The sequence below is a fragment of the Geotrypetes seraphini genome, chromosome 4 (genome assembly GCF_902459505.1).
Source record: "Geotrypetes seraphini chromosome 4, aGeoSer1.1, whole genome shotgun sequence".
In the NCBI taxonomy this organism is placed as follows: Eukaryota; Metazoa; Chordata; class Amphibia; order Gymnophiona; family Dermophiidae; genus Geotrypetes; species Geotrypetes seraphini.
Genome location: NC_047087.1, coordinates 142,361,352 through 142,383,964, shown reverse-complemented (window position 1 = coordinate 142,383,964; position 22,613 = coordinate 142,361,352). Strand labels below are relative to the sequence as shown.

The 22,613-nt window shown below is 41.8% G+C and overlaps 1 protein-coding gene across 2 annotated transcripts in view; it reads left to right on the top strand.

Annotated features, from left to right (window-relative positions):
- ELMO3 (engulfment and cell motility 3) overlaps window positions 1-22,613 on the top strand; it is a 298,038-nt gene that overhangs the window by 34,305 nt on the left and 241,120 nt on the right. The gene's annotated exons all lie outside the window — the stretch shown is intronic.

Genomic DNA, 22,613 nt, shown 5'->3' with positions numbered 1-22,613 from the left:
ATTCATCACTACCCAGAGCAGACCCAGCTCTGAGAGACTTCAATGTTGACTGGAGCTCTATAGACGATAAGCTTTTCTTTTATATGCTCTGGAATTTTTGGCCCATTAATTGAATTAAAAAATCTCTTCCTTCATTCTTTGTATTTGAATATCGCTCAGAAGAATATAAAGCTTTATAATATTTTCTTCGGACCTGCCGACCAGGAACATAGGGAAGGTAGGCGTGGGAGCGCACTCCGCCCCCCCCAGACGTTCCACCGCTGAGCCAGTTGGAAGGCTCAGTGGCAACGCTCTTAATTTAATTTAAAGTTCTGGGGTTTTTGTTTTTTTCTTTTCTTCGGACCTGCCGACCGGGAACAGAGGGAAGGTAGGCATGGGAGCGCACTCTGCCCCTCCCCCACCGCCGTTCCATTACTGAGCCAATAAAAGGCATGCAGTCATTTGAAGCGCCATTGAAGGCGCATGTCAAAGGCGCCTTAGCGAGCGCCTTTGCGAAGCAACTAAGAAGTGACCAAAGCTATCCTCTACAGGCCACCTAATCAGCTCTCACGAAACCACACTCCAACACTAGCCAAACACAGCACCACAAAACATCCTCTCCATCACCAGAAATCGAATATCAACAAACAAAAGAAGGAAAAGAACTTCCCCACCACTTCCCTCAACTACCAGACCCACCACAATGAAAACCACACCACAAAAATATCAAGCTATCCTACTGATAATTCTACTCCTAACCAAATGGAAGACAACAGCGAACTACATCTACCCAATACCAACTATATCCACCTCCAAGGGAATTACCCATACTACCAGATGGCGCTCAACAGACAGAAACACAAACTATCAGATAGACACTCACCAACCCATCACATTAACCACAAGAACTAGACCGACAAACCCATACAAGACCAAAACGCAACCCCACCAAAGATCACTCATCTACCCAAAAATAACTCAAATCACACAAACAGAATACAACACTCTCACATGTGCATACGTTAACATCAGAGCAATAGGTCCCAAGACATCGCAGGGGAGGAGACATAGGCATCCTGGGACTGTCTGCCAAGTCTCTTCCCTGAAGAAGCCCTTTCTGGAAACGTCAATCGCTCCTCCTAAACTTACTTGCTCCACTTCATCACTGACGCTGAAACCGTGGATTGAAGACAAAGTTTTATTTTATTTTTCTTTCCAGCTTATGATTTATCTTTAATCTTATCTATTGTTTTGCCTTTTGTCTTTGTTTTGTTCTATTTCTATCATTTAAATTTCTCCAGAATTCTACTGTTCAACGGCTCCCCCTTCTGCTTCTATTCCTTTCTCTCCTCTCTTCTACCTTCCAAAGTATTTAGATCAATGCTGTCTTGTTAAAATGTTTATTTTATTTTTATTTTTCCTCTAACTCTACTTTTCACTTCTCTATTACCCTCCAGGTACTTTAGTTAGATTGTGAGCCTTCGGGACAGTAAGGGAATTTTTCAAGTACCTTTCTTATTTCTAATCTTAATGTATATTTTCTGTAAACCGCTTAGAACCTAACAGATGTAGCGGTATATAAGAAATAAATTACATTACATTACATTACATAACACATAAAAAACTGGATAGAAGAAGAAAACATAGATTGCCTTTTCCTCACGGAAACCTGGTTTACTTCAGACTCAGACCCCAGAATAACGGAAGTCTGCCCAAAAGGATACAAAATAATAGTGGTCTGCAGAGAAAATAAAAGAGGAGGAGGAATTGCCATTGTAGCCAAAACCTCCTTGGACCTAAAAACACAAGACAAAACAACCTCCCCATACATGGACCTACTAGCCTGTCAACTCTCAAGCGCATCACTCAAAGGAACAATAACATGCATGCTCTGCTACATAACTCCAGGAAATTGGAACACAGCAAAACCAACCTTCGAAGATTTCATATACCGAAACTCACTCACGACAACCTACAATTTAATTCTAGGAGACCTCAACCTCCACCTCGAAAACCAATCTCAAAAACAAGTAAAAAACTTACTATCTTACCTCGAGGCCCTGACATACCAAATACTAGACCCTCAAGCTACACATGAAAAAGGACACCAACTTGACATTGCTGCCTACATGTGGTTGGATCTACAGCCTCAGCACCCTGTGGTTGTGGGTTCAAACCCTGCGCTGCTCCTTGTGACCCTGGGCAAGTCACTCAGTCCTCCATAGCCCCGGTTAGATAGATTGTGAGCCCACCGAGACAGATAGGGAAAATGCTTGAGTACCTGATTGTAAAAACTGCTTAGATAACCTCGATAGGCGATATATAAAATCCTAATAAACTTGAAACATTAAACGGATACTGTTACCGCTCCCTCTGGTCTGACCATTACACATACTCCTTCAAAATCAACTGGACCAAAAACAAAAACAAACCAATTACACAAAAAATAACTTACAACTCACGTCAATGCATTGACCCCACCAAATTCTGGACAAAAACAGACACCATAATCCAAAACTACAACCCCAAAGACTTCATCTCACAATGGAATCAACTAAGTACAGCAACCCTAGATGAACTAGCCCCAGAACAACCCAAAACCAGAATCCATAGAAAATCAGACAAATGGTTTGACAACGAACTACTCCAACTCAAAAGGCAATGCAGACAACTAGAAAGAAAATGGAGAAAAGAGAGCCTAAATTCCACAAAAACAACATGGAGAATACTACACCAAAAATACAAGCAAAAGTTGAAAGAAAAAAGAAAGGCAAATAGATGGATCCCAAGACACTAAAAAGATTTTCCAATTACTAAAAGAACTCACAGACACCACACCATATCTGACAAAAAACAACTCCCTCCTCCCTCAGCCACCTTATTAGCCACATTCTTCAAAAATAAGATCACAACTATAAGAACCACTTTCAATGGAACACCTATCCACCTAGAAGAGATCTCAACTTCCCCTTCAGAGAAAGAATCAGTAGCAGCAGACAGAACTGGGTCCCACTTCTCACCCATAGAATGGTCTGACCTCAACAAACTATACAACAAATACAGTCACGCAGTCTGTGACCTTAACCACTGCCCACCATACCTACTGAAAACCTCCAGTATGCTATTCCGGACGCTACTCCTACAATGGATACAAACTCTACTCACGGAGGGCCAGTTCCCACAAGACCTCAGCGAAATTATCATAACTCCGATCCTAAAAGTCCCCAAAGGACCAAAAGGCCAACCATCCAACTATAGACCCATAGCCTCAATCCCATTCTACATCAAACTAATGGAAGGCCTCGTAGCTAAAGCCCTAAATGGATATCTAAAAAAAACCCACAATTTACTCCATCCTACACAATCTGGCTTCAGAACCAACTACAGCATTGAAACTCTGCTAGAAACATTCATGGACATCGCAAGACAACATCTCAGCACAGGCAAGGAAATGTTAATCATACAACTAGTCCTCTCCGCAGCCTTTGATCTAGTTGACAATGACATCCTATCCTATTGCAGTAGTCTATTAGGCCTAGTAGACATCCTACTAGACAATAGGAATTACAGGAAAGGTACTAGCATGGTTCAAAGGTTTCCTACAATCCAGAACCTATAGAGTCAAAACAAACAAAGAAAAATCAGAACCACGGTCCAACCCATGTGGAGTTCCCCAAGGATCACCCCTTTCTCCAACACTCTTCAACCTATACATTGCCTCCCTAAGCTCTTACCTAGACAAACTAGGCATTACCTCCTACAGCTACGCAGATGACATCACCTTACTCCTTCCTTTCGACCAACCTGAGCCCACCATGATAGGCAAAATACACAGGACACTTGAAAAAGTAGCAACATGGATGAAAGAACACAAACTAAAACTTAAACCTGACAAAACAAACTTCATCCTCCTAGAAAACAACAAAACCCCATCCTTAACTAACCTAGCAATAAACTCAGTCTTGTACCCCATTCAACCCTCACTAAAACTCCTAGGAGTACTGATAGAGGATGTACCATGCAACTACAAATCAACAAAACAATAAAAACATTCGCAACCATGTTTCAAGATTTCGAGTTTACACCCAGTTGCGTCTACTACGAACTATCAAGACTCAAAGTAGATAAAGCTATGGGACCAGACAACCTACATCCCAGAGTACTAAGAGAATTGAGTGAAGTCCTGGCAGAACCATTATCTGTTCTTTTCAATCTCTCCCTAAGCACAGGAAGAGTCCCCTTGGACTGGAAAACCGCCAACGTTATCCCACTCCACAAAAAGGGATGCAGGACAGAGACGGCAAACTACAGACCAGTGAGTCTCACGTCTATAGTGTGCAAGCTCATGGAAACACTGATCAAGCGACATCTTGACATAATCCTAGACGAGGAAAACCTACGTGATCCACACCAGCATGGATTCACCCAGGGCAGATCCTGCCAATCTAACCTGATTGGTTTTTTTGACTGGGTTACTAGGCAGCTAGATGCCGGAGAATCAATGGATGTGATGTATTTGGACTTCGGTAAAGCTTTTGATAGCGTCCCACACCGAAGGTTATTGAACAAACTGAAATCAATAGGGTTAGGGAACACTCTAACTACATGGGTTGAGGATTGGCTGAGTGGTAGACTTCAGAGGGTGGTGGTAAACGGTACCCCTTCCAAAACATCAGGCGTGATCAGTGGAGTGCCGCAAGGCTCGGTCTTGGCCCGATTCTATTCAACTTATTCATAAGAGATATGACCCAAGGACTTAGAGGAAAGGTATCAATGTTCGCCGACGACGCCAAACTTTGCAACATAGTAGGTAAAAGCATTTTGCCTGATAATATGACGCAAGATCTACTACTGCTTGAACGGTGGTCGGCAACATGGCAACTAGGCTTCAATGCTAAAAAGTGTAAGGTAATGCACCTGGGTAAGAAAAACCCGCACAGAACTTACATACTAAATGGTGAGACCTTGGCCAGGACCACGACGGAATGTGATCTAGGGGTGATCATTAGTGATGACATGAAGGTTGCAAATCAAGTGGAGAAAGCTATCTCCAAGGCAAGGCAAATGATGGGTTGTATCCGTAGAGGTTTTGTCAGCAGGAGACCTGAAGTTATGATGCCGCTGTACAGGTCCATGGTGAGGCCTCACTTGGAGTATTGCGTTCAATTCTGGAGACCACACTACCGGAAGGATGTGCAGAGAATCGAGTCGGTTCAGCGAATGGCCACAAAGATGGTCTGGGGGCTCAAGGATCTCACGTATGAAGAAAGACTGAATAAACTGAGGCTGTACTCACTTGAGGAACGAAGAGAGAGGGGTGATATGATTGAAACATTTAAGTACATCACGGGCCGTATCGAGTCGGAAGAAGATATCTTCTACCTCATGGGACCCTCGACCACCAGGGGAAGTTCCATAGCGACTCCAGAAAATACTTCTTCACTGAAAGAGTGGTGGATCATTGGAACAAACTCCCACTGCAGGTGATTGAGTCCAACAGCGTGTCGGACTTTAAGAGAAGATGGGATATTCACAGGGGATCCCTAGGGGAGTGAAACCTTAGGGCGGGTATTTGGAATGGGCAGACTTGGTGGGCTATAGCCCTTTTCTGCCGTCTTTTTCTATGTTTCTATGTTTCTATGAGAAACCTAAGACAAGTCAGAAAATTCTTCGACAGAAAACAATTCCAACTAGCGGTTCAATCACTAATACTAGGCCTAATAGACTACTGCAACATACTATATCTCCCCTGCCCAGCAACCATGATAAAACAACTTCAAACAATACAAAACACACCCTAAGACTTATCTACTCACTGAAGAAATATGACCACATCACAGAAGCATACCACGAATCACATTGGCTCCCAATACAAGCCAGAGTACACTTCAAATTCCACTGCCTTCTTTTCAAAGCTATAAATGGAGACAGCCCTACCTACTGGAACAATCAACTAACCCAAACCACCTCAACCAGACACAGGAGAAACCACACAATTTTCACACATCCACCAACCAAAAATGTCAAAAGAAGAAAAATATATGATAACTTACTGGCCACCAGAGCAACGAAACTGGACCGACAGCTCACCAATCTGCTGACTTCAACCATAGACTACAAAACCTTCAAAAAAGAAACAAAAACCCATCTCTTCAAAAAATACATAAAACCAATATAACACAACCAAACAGGCTCGGAACTCCTTCTGCAATTACCAACTACTCCTTAACAAATTAGAAAAACATAGAAACATCGAAGATGATGGCAGATAAGGGCCATAGCCCATCAGGTCTGCCCACTCTACTGACCCACCCCCAAGTCTACTATCCTAGGGATCCCACTCCTAGTGACAGGTTCCCTTGGCTTAACCCTCTAAGGGATCCCACATGGGCATCCCATTTACTCTTAAATTCTTGCACACTGTTTGCCTCAATCACCTGCACCGGGAGCTCATTCCAAGGATCAACCACTCTCTCAGTGAAGAAATATTTCCTGGTGTCACCATGAAATTTCCCGCCCCTGAGTTTGAGCAGATGCCCTCTTGTGGCTGAGGGTCCTTTGAGAAAGAGAATCTCTTCATCCATCTCAGTACGGCCGGTAATATACTTAAATGTGTCGATCATGTCTCCTCTCTCCCTACATTCCTCGAGTGAGTACAGCCACAAATTTTTCAGCCTTTCCTCGTACGATAGATCCTTGAGCCCCGAGACCATCCTGGTGGCCATCCGTTGCACTGACTCTACTCTCAGCACATCTTTTCGGTAGTGTGGCCTCCAGAATTGCACACAGTATTCCAAATAGGCCTCACCATGGTTCTGTATAATGGCATTATGACTTCAGGCTTCCGGCTGACGAAACTCCTGCGGATGCAACCTAACAACTGTCTTGCCTTAGATGAAGCCTTCTCCACATGATCAGCAGTTTTCATGTCTGCGCTGATGATCATTCCCAAGTCTCGTTCTGTTGAAGTTCTAGCTAAGGTCTCACCATTCAAGGTGTAAGTTCTGCACGGATTTCTGCTGCCGAGGTGCATGATTTTGCATTTCTTAGCGTTGAAGCCCAGCTGCCAGTTCGAGGACCAAAGCACCAACAAATGTAGGTCCTGTGTCATACTATCAGGTGAATTGCCCTCTCTCACTATATTGCATAGTTTGGCGTCGTCAGCGAATAACGTTACCTTACCTTGAAGCCCCTGAGTTAGGTCAAATGCTCAAACTTTTCCTAAGTACTTCTTAATATCTTAACAATATGTTTCGTCCTATTATCATAACAACTCTTATGTAATCCGCCTTGAACCGCAAGGTAATGGTAGAATAGAAATCACTAATGTAATGTTATGTAATATTCCAGAAATTGATTTAAAACATTTGGTATGTGGGTATAAATCTTACCCTTTTCATCCTTAATGGCCGCAATCTTTCCTCTTTTCTTTTTAGCTTTCAGATAATTAGCCAATACTCTTCCCGCTTTATTCGATTTTCTGTAATACACCGCTTGCTGACGAAACAAATCTTTCCTAGCTAATTGTGAGGAAATCTCATTATACTTGTATTTAACTTTCAACAGGGCATTCAAAGTATCTTGTTCCCATTTTAAAGCCAATTGTGATTCTAAAGCAGAAATAATTTGTTCTAAATGGGAAAATTCTAATTTGAGTAATTTCCTAATATGCGCTGAATATGAAATAATCTGCTCTCTTAAAGTTGCCTTGAAAGCATCCCATATAATTTCCAAAGATATCTCCTCCGAGGTATTGAATTGAAAATACTCATTCATTTTTATTTGAATTTCCTCAAGAAAGTTTGAATCAGCAAGCAGTGTATTATCGAACTTCCAAACAGGTCTGTTAGAATCTTCTTCAGTGAACTGATAATCCAAATTCCAAGCATGATCCGACAAAATGATAGGATCTATGCTGGCTTTTGTAACCTATTGAATTGGATGATCCGAAACAAAGAAATAATCAATTCTTGAAAATGATTTATGAACTTGAGAACAAAATGTAAATTCTCAAGCCATATTTCTTTTAATCCACAATTATGCACAAAATTATCTAAACCTAATGATTTTAATTGTCTACTTGGTTGTTTATCCATTATTGGATCAATTACAGCATTGAAGTCTCTAGCTACAATTAAATTAGATGTAGCGAGCAAAATAATTACTTGTTGGAGCTTTTTAAAGAATTCCGCCTATTTGGTATTTGGTGCATAAATGTTAAAAAGTGTCAGAGTATCATTTCCTGAAGTTATATTAACATGGAGCCATCTACCCATAGGACCAGCCCGAAAGTTATCAAATTTAGCAGAAATCTTATTAATCAGGATTGCTACCCCTGCCTTTTTCTCCATTGCTGGAGCAAAAAAACAATGTTTTATCCACCCTCCTAATTTGGCTGCCTCCTTAGCTGACAAATGGGTTTCTTGTATAAAATATATGTCTGCTTGTTGCTTCTTCAGAAAGTCAAGAATCTTTTTCTTCTTGATGGGATGATTGAGTCCATTAACATTCAAGAAATAGAATTTTAAAGCCATTTTATTTGTTTAATACATTGCATTACATTCGTGATTTCTATTCTGCCATTACCTTGCGGTTCAAGGTGAATTACAAAAGGAGTTATCTGGCCATTTCCAGAGGAATTGAAGAGTAGAGCGAGTTGCTTCAGAGAATTGGGATGAGTCTTGTGTTAGTTTGTCTCCAAGGATTTCTTGAATAGGATGGTTTTTATTTCTTTTCTGAATGATTTGTATTCTGGAGTCGTTATCAGTAAATTGGAGAGTTGGTAGTCTAGTTTTGCTGCTTGTGTGGCTAGTAGGCCATCGTACAGTTTTTTTCATTTGACGCCACTGATTGGAGGATGCGTGAACTGTTTGTGGGTTCTCCTATGTCTGGTTGAGGTAGTTTGGATTAGGCGGTTATTTAGGTAGACTGGACTGTCTCCGTTTATAGTTTTAAATAGTAGGCAGTAGAATTTTAATTGTACTCTTGCATTGGGAGCCAGTGTGAATCGAGGTATGCTGCCGTGATGTGGTCGTGTTTCCTCAGTGAATAGATAAGTCTTAGCGCTGTGTTATGAACTGTTTGTAGTTGTTTTATCATGGTTGCGGGGCAGGGGAGATAGAGTATGTTGCAGTAGTCTAGAAGAACTAGGACTAGGGACATGACTAAGAGCTGGAATTGTGTTCTGTCGAAGAATTTTCGAACTTGCCTTAAGTTTCTCATGACCGCGAATGATTGTTGTATTGTTTTGTTGATTTGTGGTTGCATGGTACATCATCTGTCTATTGCCATTCCTAGAAGTTTTAGAGTGGGTTGTATGAGGTTGTAATACATTTTAAAGAATGGACCCCTAATTTCCTTTTGGTCGAATATAAAAATAGTATTTTCACACACCCCCAGGACCCTAATCTAAAATTCCCCCACTCCCTCCCCTAACCCATCCCTGTATATAACACAAAAGTTTGTGTGCAAACATATAGACTGGTAACTACTATCTTCCCCCAAGCACCCTAAATTCATCCCCAAATTAACCCTCCACGTATCAATAAATATTAATAAAGTCATTTAATCCCCATAAAAATTTAAAATTCAATATATTTTTAAAGTAAGTTATTACCTCATCTAGGTACTCAGTTTAACATTATACATTAAACATTATACACCATATCTTATCCTGAGCTACCTTACTCCTTAATAACAAATAATTCATTTAGACTTTCTAATAATTAAAACAAACACCTAGACCTAAAACCACTAGGAATCTCTCCCAGCAGAATTATCTATTAAAATTACTAGGACTATAACCAAATATACTATATAATACATAGTAAATTCATTAAGAACTGCAGTATTCCTTCAATTAATTTATAAAAAATTATTTAATCCATAACCAGATGGAAATTGTAAAAATCAATAAACCTATAGGAAGAGCACCCAAATTCATTACCCTATTAATCATATAATATTAATAATGATTAATTAGAAAAGAAGAATTACCAAACTCAATAAGAGAAAAATCAGAATCACTGCAAAATAAACTCATCATTCTACTCTAATAAAAATATAGGAGTAACTTAATAAGAATATATAGCCTTCAAACAAACTGTCTTTGGAAGGAGGCACTCCGTCTTAGAAGTATTAATCTTCCTTCAAGCCGCTGCATCTTTCTGGATCCATTACGACCAACTACATCCAGGATGTAGAAGAAGATGATATACTCATTTCAGGGAACTGATGTCAATCTAAATTCTTCTTTTCCTCTGTCATTTTGCATCCATTGTGCCAGATAAGTCTCCAATTTGTAATCCACATTGTACTGCATCTATTCAATTTCTTGTTCAAACAAGTCTCCAGTGAGCTGACGCGTAGGAGACTTTTACCTTTACAAAGTTATTGAGCTTTAACAGAGACTGATACCCTTAAGCAAGACGTAGTGTCTTTTTGATTTCATTATTTGGCTTCCTGATGAAATATTGAAACGTGGCACGTTGATGCTCAACAGATAAGTTCTTGTTTGATACTTTTGCACACCAGTATTTCATTACATTTTGAGGGTATAGCAATGATTGGGTGGTGAGGTTTTTTGGGGAACATGTTCCCCTTTTTCCTCCATGTCTCTGAGCACAACCCTCTAATTAGATAATCATTATAGTGTTTGTTGATTGACTTTCATTTTATTAACAAAGTATTTTTTGAAAGCATGTTATGTACCTGAAGAAAGAGCCTGAAGAAAGAGCTGTTAGGATGGGAGGACATAAGAGAAGTGGAAAGACAGTGGTCTAAGCTGAAAGGAGCGATAAAAATGGCTACGGACTTTTATGTGAAGAAAATCAATAAAAACAAGAGAAAAAGGAAGCCGATATGGTTCTCCAACCTAGTGGCTGAGAAAATAAAGGCGAAAGAGTTGGCGTTCATGAAATATAAAAAAAACCCAAGAAGAGGAGAGCAGAAAGGACTACAGGGTGAAACTGAAAGAAGCCAAGAGAGAGATACGTTTGGCGAAGGCACAGGCGGAAGAACAAATGGCTACAAATGTAAAAAAGGGAGATAAAAATTTTTTCAGATATATTAGTGAAAGGAGGAAGATAAAAAATGGAATTGCTAGGCTAAAAGATGCTGGGAACAAATATGTGGAGAGTGATGAGGAGAAAGCAAATGTGCTAAACAAATACTTCTGTTCTGTGTTCACAGAAGAAAATCCTGGAGAAGGACCGAGATTGTCTGGCAAAGTTACACGAGAAAATGGAGTAGATTCTGCGCCGTTCACGGAGGAGGGTGTTTATGAGCAACTTGAAAAACTGAAGGTGGACAAAGCGATGGGACCAGACGGGATCCATCCCAGGATACTAAGGGAGCTCAGAGAGGTTCTGGCGAGTCCTATTAAAGACTTGTTCAACAAATCTCTGGAGACGGGAGTGATTCCTGGGGATTGGAGGAGAGCGGATGTGGTCCCTATTCATAAAAGTGGTCACAGGGATGAAGCAGGAAACTACAGGCCAGTGAGCCTCACTTCAGTTGTTGGAAAAATAATGGAAGTGTTGCTGAAAGAAAGGATAGTGTATTTCCTTGAATCTAATGGGTTACAGGATCCGAGGCAACATGGCTTTACAAAAGGTAAATCGTGCCAAACGAACCTGATTGAATTTTTTGATTGGGTGACCAGAGAGCTGGATCGAGGACATATGCTAGATGTAATTTACTTGGATTTCAGCAAAAGCTTTGATACAGTTCCTCATAGGAGGCCGTTGAACAAACTTGAAGGGCTGAAGTTAGGACCCAAAGTGGTGAACTGGGTCAGAAACTGGCTGTCGGACAGACGCCAGAGGGTGGTGGTTAATGGAAGTCGCTCGAAGGAAGGAAAGGTGACTAGTGGAGTCCCTCAGGGTTCGGTGCTGGGGCCAATCCTGTTCAATATGTATGTGAGTGACATTGCTGAAGGGTTAGAAGGAAAAGTGTGCCTTTTTGCAGATGATACCAAGATTTGTAACAGAGTAGACACCGAAGAGGGAGTGGAAATTATGAAAAAGGATCTGCAAAAGTTAGAGGAATGGTCTAATGCCTGGCAACTAAAATTCAATGCAAAGAAATGCAGAGTAATGCATTTGGGGATTAATAATAGGAAGGAACCGTATATGCTGGGAGGAGAGAAGCTGATATGCACGGACGGGGAGAGGGACCTTGGGATGATAGTGTCCGAAGATCTAAAGGTGAAAAAAACAGTGTGACAAGGTAGTGGCTGCTGCCAGAAGGATGCTGGGCTGTATAAAGAGAGGCGTAGTCAGTAGAAGGAAGAAGGTGTTGATGCCCCTGTACAGGTCATTGGTGAGGCCCCACTTGGAGTATTGTGTTCAGTTTTGGAGACCATATCTGGCGAAAGACCTAAGAAGACTTGAGGCGGGCCAGAGGAGGGCGACGAAAATGATAGGAGGCTTGCGCCAGAAGACGTATGAGGAGAGACTGGAAGCCCTGAATATGTATACCCTAGAGGAAAGGAGAGACAGGGGAGATATGATTCAGACGTTCAAATACTTGAAGGGTATTAACGTAGAACAAAATCTTTTCCAGAGAAAGGAAAATGGTAAAACCAGAGGACATAATTTGAGGTTGAGGAGTGGTAGATTCAAAGGCAATGTTAGGAAATTCTACTTTACGGAGAGGGTGGTGGATGCCTGGAATGCGCTCCCGAGAGAGGTGGTGGAGAGTAAAACTGTGACTGAGTTCAAAGAAGCGTGGGATGAACACAGAAGATTTAGAATCAGAAAATAATATTAAATATTGAACTAGGCCAGTTACTGGGTAGACTTGCACGGTCTGTGTCGGTGTATGGCCGTTTGGTGAAGGATGGGCAGGGGAGGGCTTCAATGGCTGGGAGGGTGTAGATGGGCTGGAGTAAGTCTTAACAGAGATTTTGGCAGTTGGAACCCAAGCACAGTACCGGGTAAAGCTTTGGATTCTTGCCCAGAAATAGCTAAGAAGAAAAATTAAAAAAATAAAAATAAAAAATAAAAATTTTAAATTAAATCAGGTTGGGCAGACTGGATGCCATCATCTACTATGTATGTTACTATGTATGTTACTATGTATGTAACTTATTTTGTATGGTTTTTTCACGTTTTCTTCTTTTTTGAAGAATTTTTTCCTCCTCATTTTGTTTTTGACAAACAAATGCTTAGCAAAAGATTGGGCAGGTGGAGAAAAGCCCGGAGGCCAAACATGCAACAAACTGTAATTCATACGGAGGGAACATGTCACATGTAGCACATTTATCAAAAAAGAAAGCACATAGGACTGAGAGGTCTTTACCTTAGGACAATCCCACCACATATGAAAGAACGTACCCCTGAAGCCACAATTACGCCAACACAGCTCAGAGCAAGCAGGAAACATTTTAGAGAGACGAGCCGGAGTATAATACCAATGATAGAAAATTTTGTACCCGTTCTCCATCAAAGAAGCTGAAATAGAAACCTTAAACAAATGTTTAAAGACCAGTGGCCAGGAGTACACCCCAACCCTGTCACTGAACTGAATCTCCCATCAGGATATAAGACTAGGATATAAGGATAGGTTCCTGGAGGACAATGGGATTGAGGGGTACAGATAAGAGCAGTGGAAGGTTTAGAGATAAGTGTAGAGGTAGGTATAAAATTAGTCAGGGACCACTGCTCAGGCAATATGCCTGATGGGCCGCCGCGTGAGCGGACCGCTGGGCGGGATGGACCTCTGGTCTGCCCCGGCGGAGGCAACTACTTATGTACTTATGTACTTAAGACTCTGGGCAGGATCAGTCTGACTAACAAAGCCTGATATAATCTACTTACACCACCCCTACCCGATCCTTTACGCAAAGCTTGCTCCATCAAAGTTTCAGAAAGTTCCAATTCCTCCTGCCCCTTTTTCCACAGAAATGCTCACAACTGATGATATTTAAACAAATCTTGGGAAGCAACACCAAACTCTTCAACAAGAGCTTCAAAAGGACGAACCGAATCCCCCTCCCAAACCTGACCAACTGTACGCAAAGAAAGTTTAGCCCAATTAAGAAATGTTGGATAAAATTGGTTGGGGGAAAAATCCGGTAAGAAAGAAATAGCAGAGTGAAGGAAATATCTGCATCCTGGAAACAGCGTGGCCCATTGCTTAACTCATTGAGCCAAAGGTACTGGCACAAGAACCGGGAATTCAGGTAGGAGCTGGCGAAGCCTATCTAGAGGAAGCCAAGGCAAAGCTCAGAGAGGTATACTTTCCACCCTCCGTTGTTCCATGCAAAGCCAAGGAGCCTTCACCCCTCCCACCCAGGCCGTTATAATGCGAAGTAGTGATGCCCAATGATACAAAGCAAAATAAGGGAGCCCTATACCACCCCATAACCAAGATTTATAAAGAACGGACCTACTCACCCTCAGGGGCTTCTTTTTCCAAATATACCGAAAAAGCTTTCTATCCAACAAATAAAAAAAGCGCTTAGGAATAGAAATAGGCAAAGTCAGAAATAAATAAAGAAATTTGGGAAAAATTACTATTTTAACTGCATTCACTCTCCCCATCCGGGAAGTACTCAAACCCTCCCACCAATCCAAATCACCCGTAACCTCCTTTAGCTTGCTAGGGAAATTATGCACATAAAGGTCTTTAACAGATCTAGTCAGATTAACACCCAAATAGCGAATGAGAGTAGTTGCCCACTGATAAGGAAAAAGTTGTTTCAAAGTGCACACTTCAGAATTTTAAAGATTAATATTCAAAATCTCTGATTTGCTAAAATTGGTCCTGAAACCAGACACAGAGCCAAAATCCAACAAAAGAGAAGATAAACTAGCCAACGAACACTGGGGATCACTCAAAGTCAATAAAATATCATCAGCAAATAATAACACATGTTCTGTACCACCAAATTCCTTAATACCCGTTATCCCAGAGGACGTCCGGAGAAGATGAGCCAGAGGCTCCACTGAAAGAGCAAATAAAAGCGGAGAGAGGGGGCAACCCTGTCGCGTTCCTCAATATAATTCAAAAGGCGTAGTATAGTGACCATTAATAGACAAGGATGCCAAGGGATGAGTATACAACAACTGAATCCAATGCAAAAAAGACCCAGAGATATCAAAACTGCGTAAAACTGCTAGCTTGTAGGACCACTGAATCCTATCAAAGGCCTTCTCTGCATTAAGAGAAAGGACCAATGAGGGAACATTAGTAGCTTGAGTCAGCTCAATCACATGCAGGGCCCTTCTAATATTATCAAACATAGTTTTCCCCACTATAAATCCCCTCTGATCTAGATGCACAACAACAGGCAACACTCGCTGGAGCCTAGCTGCCAGAATTTTTGTATAGATCTTATAATCAACGCCAAATAGGGAGATAGTGCGATAAGAACCACAAAATTTAGAGTCCCTACCAGGATTAAGCAAAAGAATAATTGCAGCTTGTCGCCAAGATCTCGGGAACTCACACTGCCCATCCATATCATTTAATACCCGGACCAGAAGGGGAGCCAACCACGGCCAAAACTTTTTTTTTTCCAAATAGTTTTTATTAAAGATTTTCACAAACAACAAACAATTCAAGCAACAATTCCACAAAGTCAAAATATACATAACCATATATCAAAAAACAAGCACCATGCTGAGGAAAGTGAGGTCCTGCTTCCACCAAAAACACTTTGCCGTGCTCGTACAGTCCATCATCCTCTCCAGACTGGACTATTGCAATTCCATTTACCTTAGCTTAACAAAGAAAAGCCTCCACAAACTCCAACTAATCCAGAACACCGCGGCCAAACTTATCTTCTCAAAAAGCAAATTTGACCATGTCTCTCCGCTCCTGTCCAAGCTGCACTGGCTTCCTGTCATCTCCAGGGTCCACTTTAAATGTGCCTGCTTAACCTTCAAGATACTCCACGGCATCCTTCCACCTCTTATTCCTCTATCCTGGAATTCCTCAAATCCATTCTTCACTAGATTCACGCAAAAATTAAAATTATCCTTTCCCTCCTCAAAAGGTATCTCCCTCGTCGGTAAACTCGGGTCCTCCCTCCACTTCAGAATCGCTCAGCTCTGGAATAGTCTCCCTTCCCCTCTCCGCAACTTGAGCCCCCTTCTACCATTCTGTAAGCTTCTGAAGACTTGGCTCTTCTCCAAAACGTAACCCGTCCCCTCCCTAGTATTATCACACCTACCTCTCTCTTACTTACTTCTATAAATCCACTGGAGTTCCGTTGCTTCCCTAACCATGTAAACCGTGTCGAGCTCCACCTGTGGAGATGATGCGGTATATAAACCCAAGACTTAGTTTAGTTTAGTTTACCATAAGAACAAAGAGTCAAAGCAACAAGTTTGCAATACAAACCCCTCTCCCTCCCCCACAGAACAATTAATTTATATATATATAATTAGTTTTTTTTGGGGGGAGGGAGGGGGGTTTGTATTGAAAACTTGTTGCTTATATATATATATATATATATATATATATATATATATATATATATATATATAAAGTAAAGAGAGAGCCTTCCAATAGACAATCACAAATCATGGATGAGATTCCTTCCAGGTGATATAGGGATCCTAGATCTTATAAAAGGGAGTTAGGCGGTTCTATCGCAGGGCAGTTAATTTAGTCATCAAAAAGATGTAATCCAATTTGTGACAGCCCCAAAGCAGGAATGGATGGTGTCCTCCACTCCCGAGCAAGGACCAGCCGGGAAACCAGTTTATGTATTCTAGGCCCTGGGGGGCATAAATTAAGCAGACAGTATTTTGCTCGCTCTGGATATTGTCTCTAGTAATTTGGAATGCTAACGCAAAAACTGAACTCCGATAAGAGCCCAATCTGGGGCAGGTCCACCAAATATGATACATATCCCCCTGACCATTAAATCCAAGCCAACACTCACTTCTCCCAGATGATACTAAGACTGAAGTTTAACAGGGGTGCAGTACCAATGAAACAGCATTTTGTATCCATTTTCAATCAGATGGCTAGTGTAAGGTTTAGCCCCCAAAATGTAAGGTTTTGGAGGGGTAATGTTGAAGCGGCCTTACAATCTGCCAGGTCCCGGGTTCAATACCCTCATTGAAGATTCAGAAGGAAGTAAAATTACTGACAAAGACAGCTAAGAGTGATTGCATAAAGAATATATATTTTGTGCAGAAAAGCAAGATTTATAAAGATATTACAGAAAAGCAAGATTTATTACAATAAAGCAAGATTTATAAAGATACATCAAGCATTACAATTGTACAGATAGAAATAAGCTTTACAATAACAGTGACTGCTTCTGTGCTCTTGTGAATGAGAGAGAAAAGACAGCTTCCTGAATAGGTACTGTGAGGACAAAGGGCTAGATTCACGAACTTGCTCGATTGGGACCAATTCGTGTCTGATCCGGGCAGGTTCAATGGATTCTTAATCCTCAAATATGCAGATAGGGGCGATCAGAGGAATGCCCCCATCTTCCGGCACAGATCACCGGAGTGCGATCCCGACGCATGTGCAGACCATCTGTAGATGGTCTGCGCATGCGTCTAGACTCGTCCGACCTGCGACTTTTAAAAAAAACTTATATTTTTACTTTTTGCCCAGTGAGCCCGTGGTTTTAACCTGCTTAAACCCGCGGGTTAAAACCACGTGCTCACAGTGCGGGGAACTGCAGGAGAGATTCAGGGTGGCAGGCAGGAGAAAACCGGGGACGAGCAGGGCAGAGCAGGCAGGAGAGATCCGGGGAAGAGCATCGGGGCAGCAGGCAGGAGAGATTCAGGGCAGCAGAGAGCAGGGCGTGCAGAGAGCAGGGTTTCTATGGAGCTGGAGAGTTGGAAAGACGTTTTCAACTGTTCCCCAGCAGTCACTTCTTGGGTTGATCGGCCAGCCCAGTCGTTTTTAAAAATTTGGTTGGTGAATTGTGTCTCTGTATACTTTGCATGCGTTTCTCCTCATTTGCATGCATGGATTTGAAGCGGGTGGCAGGAGAGTGATACTTAATCGGTAAGTGAATTGGGCCGGAGGGAAATCTGGTCGCAAAGGGGTCGCAAACCAATCGGTTTGCTTTGTGAATCTAGCCCAAAGAAAGAGAGAGAGTTAGAGAGAAAAGGGGGGGGGTGATGTTCCAAGCTTCGCATTCCAGAGAGAGAGAGGGGGAGGGTGTTGCAGAGAGGAGGCTTTTATAGGTTGGAGTCGTATTCTAAAAATAGAAACTATTGTATGTCCCAGTATCTTTCTGTTTATAATTTGTAAATTGTAGTGAAACAATGGTGAATAAGGTGAGTGGGGTGTGAGAGACCTCGAGAAGAAAAGAGGAAGACACTGTCCCTCACAGACTGAAGTCAAATGTAATTTCCAGTATAATTCTGACAATGGTTTCTGATGAACCCTAACTATCTGTGTTAGACTATGCACCTGGGCTTACTGTATATCTTAAGCACAGACATTAACACCTCTTTGCACCTTAGCTGTACCAAGATCCTTTGTTACTTTTAAGCACTGATGTAATTTAGGCTGTCTGCACTGACATGCCCTAAGATCAGATATGAATGATATGATCTCCCATAGGCCTTTGCTGACATTGGTAAGGCCAGTAAGTTAAGGCTGGGCTGACAGCTAGCAATAGAGACCTTAAGTAGGTAAGAAAGTTTCAAGTTTATTAGGATTTTATATACCGCCTATCAAGGTTATCTAAGTGGTTTTTACAATCAGGTACTCAAGCATTTTTCCCTCTCTGTCCTGGTGGGCTCACAATCTATCTAACCTACTATCTAACACTAAGCCACTGTTTAGTAGTAAAAGTAATATGAAGATCCTGCTCCCAGCACTCCCTGTATAGAGCGACCGGATCAGAAAAAGTCAATAAAGCCAAATATAATCTGGAAACTGCACCCCTGCCACTACCCCGACTCAGCGCATCCTCCAGATTAGTTTCCACAAGAACCAACTCATCTCGTGCATGACGGCTGAGATAACATGTCATTTCTGAAGGAGAAAGAATAGGAAGTTGCAAATTGGCTAAAAAAGCCGAAATCCTAGCTTCAGAAGGAGGAGACTGGAGTCTAAAACTGCTGGTAATACTCCCAAAACTGCTGCTGAATAGAGTATCAGTACTAGTAGCCCCAGTCTCATCCAAGCAACAATTTTGCTCCCGCTGTTTACACAATTTATGAGTCAAAAGCCTGCTAGTATGATTATCAGATTCAAAGTTCTCCTGACGAACCTTGTTAAGGCGGTCAGCAATATCCGCCAGGGTTGACAGGGACAGGAGTGGTTATGGACTGAAATGTTGCACTCCTTTTGCTCACTTTCTTTGAACTTTGCGTTCCTGTGTTTTGCTATGTTTGGAAATTTAATAAAATATACATTTAAAAAAAAAAAAAAAAAATGCCCACGCATCACCACCTTTAACGTCTCCCGCAAAACAAAAGAAGAGGTCTCAGGTAAATTGTTAAATTGCAAAAAATCATGTGAGTGAGTCTCCAACTGAACCAAATGACCAGATTCTGCCAAAAGAGAGACATTAAGACGCCATTGAGAGAAGCCATCCTTCCGAGGTGCACAAGAAGCAGAGATGCATGATCAGACCAGGAATTAACCTGTATAGAGGCCTCTATAACCTGCCCCAGAACTGCTGGACCTCCCAACCATAAATCAATTCTAGAAGTATTATGTTAAGGGGAGTAGAAATTATAATCCCGATCTCGCCACTCCAAAGATCCACCTCGCCACGCCACGCAAGCCATGCCAAAGATCCACCAACCCCCATTGATACATGAACCCCTGCAATTAAACTCTATCAGCCTGCCCATACTCCACCACTGAAGCCAAATTATCTAATGAGGGACCAATAGTGAGGTTAAAATCCCCACCAGCCAACAATATACCAGACACATGTTTCGGCAGGACTTGAGATAAATGATTAAAAAAATCACCCTGAGCTGAGTTAGGTGTATAGGTCTGGTCATAGAGTTGCAACTGGACCAAAGTTGATGACCCTCCCTATCTGCCACCGTATTACGAACTTGCCAGGGAAGGCACCTGGACAGCATAATACCCACTTCCTTGGTTTTCACATGGAACTTAATAGAGGCCAATATCGCTGGCAAATAATGCCTGTGAAAAAGCACCCACTTATACCTAAAAAGTAAGAGGGTTTCTTGCACAAAGAGAACATCAGCTTTCATCTGGCTCGCCTCTCGGAATAGCAATTATCACTTCATTGACACATTCAAGCCCCTTGCATTAATAGACACAAGTCTAAGCCCCCCATAGCATTAAAAAATAAAAATATTACTAAAAAAGAAAAAAGCCCTGGGAAAAACACAAAACCCACAGATCTCAAAACAAAATTAAAACTCCACTCCCCACCTCCCACCCCCCACACACTCTCTACCCAACACACTCTGTACCCAACCAGATTGTCAAGCGCACCATAAAAGCTATCACGTCTTGAGAAAAAGAAAAAGGAGAAGAGGGATGCCCCACATGGGGCCCGGCCCATAAACAGACCACAACAGGCACGCAATACAAAAAACTCAGCACATCAGAATATCAATTTGTTCAAAGAAACAACTCAGCATTTCGAAACACCAAACTAAGATTCAGGTATAACTGGAGCTGGAGGCCTGAACTTGAGTCCCAGATGCCTGACGAGTAAGTTGCCCCTTCCCATGGGTCATCCGCTGCCTTCGAAGCTGCACCAGTGACTCAGAGTACCTACCTGAAGGTGATACAGAGTGCGACCTAGTCTCAGAAGAAGATGGAGAGATATCTAGGAAAACACCAAGAGCATATTCTGTAGTACGTATTCTGTGAAGCTTGCCTTCCATATAGAAAGTGAGAGCGAAGGGGTGCTGCCATTTATATTTGATGCCTTTCTTCATCAGATAGCGAGTATAGGGGTTTAAGTTCCCCCCTTCTCCGTAGAGTAGCTGCAGCCAGGTCCTGAAAAACTTGGATTGGGTAAGTATCCCAATGGAAATCATCCTGCTTCCTCGCAATAGACGAAATCAATTCTTTCACTTTGAAATCAGGGAAACACACCATAGTATCCTGTGGCACATTAGACCGAGGCCACGCCAAAGTCCAATGGGCCCTTACAATGCCAATCTCCTTGAGGGACAAAGGCCGGGAGGAATCCACCAACAATGCAGTCACCAACCATTGGATAGTAGCTTCACAGTTAGTATAATCAGGACCTTCTGGGAACCCATGAAACCTCCTGGACTTATTTTCAAAGTCCTCAAGTTTGTCCAGTAAAAACGATCTGCAGTCCTGAAGTGCTGATTCCACAGAAGACAAAGAAGTTTGATGGTCCTCCAGCGTCGACTTGACCTCAACCAGCCGGCCCCCGAGCTCCTTGATCTCACTCTGCATGTCAGCTAAAAGGGTTGCAAGATCTGAGCGGACTGCCTGCAGATCATTTTTTTTTTAAAAATCCAACAGCAGCTGATGAAAAGCCGCAAGAGTCCGGCACTGGGGCAGTAATCATGTCCTGCGGAGAGCTGGAGCTGGAACTAGTTGCTGCAGGCACTGCCGCCATGTTGTTTCCATCCCCAGGCTGAGAAGTAGAAGCGCGGTATGTGAAAGATGCTAAATCTGGGCAGGCAGGCAAACCGCCCGGCATACCACCCCCACCGGTAGCTATTCCGAAATACAGTCCTCGCAATGAAAAGCTGGCTGCTAGTGTAAAACGCAAGATTGCTCAAAAAGAAATGCTGGGTTGCATGGAGCTCAAGCGCTAGGCAGCCATCTTGAGCTGTGAGGTCACCACGCCCCTGTACAAAAGTATTCTGATGCTGATTTAAGCTGTCAATTAGGTATAATCTTTTGAATAACATTGAAAATATATAGCAGGACAGAAAAGAGGAAGAAACACAACAGAAGAGAAATTGCAGTTTTATAAATTCAAGATTAAGGAATTGAGAGAGCAGAGCATTCAAAGGGGATATTTATTTTGTAATGATCAGGCTGATATTGAAAAAGAAATTCTGTGGTTTTCCTTTTAAAATGCACCTGTGAGCCTGTGTTGTAGGGGGTAGGTAATTTATATGTTTTGCAGGTATAGAGCATGTGGAATAAATCAGGGAAGAGTTCATGTGGTCATTTGAAAAATAAATCCCCTGTGCTTAATTTTCAAGAACTGCTCAGGGTTGGCTGTAGGCAGTTGTAAAGCAAACACATGCTTGGAGTAGCACATTTCCATGGTAGTATTTCATCCATTGTGTTTTGACAAGTAAAGATTAGGGCTGTGCAGTTATTAGCATTCATAAATTTTTAAGACAAACTGACAAAATTAAAGTGTGCAAACTGTGATTTAATATATGTTAACTATGAATTAATGTAGATACAATCAATTGTATGCATTGAAAAATTATAATGTTAAAAGAAAAATTGTAACATGCAGGCATGGATAAAGACCAACAAAATTAACAGAGAGTAGCATCTAAAAATTGCTTCCTTAGGATGACAGAAAACCTAGATCCAGCCCTGGGCCTTCTCCTTATAGAGAAAAGCATGTGTGCTGTTGGTAAGATGTATACTTTTCCCTGCTAAGGGCCTGGGACAGTTTTGAAAGGGCTGTTTTCTGTAGGTAAACCACCCTTTATTCACAGTAATCCATTTAAAATTGCCCCAATAATGTTTGAAAA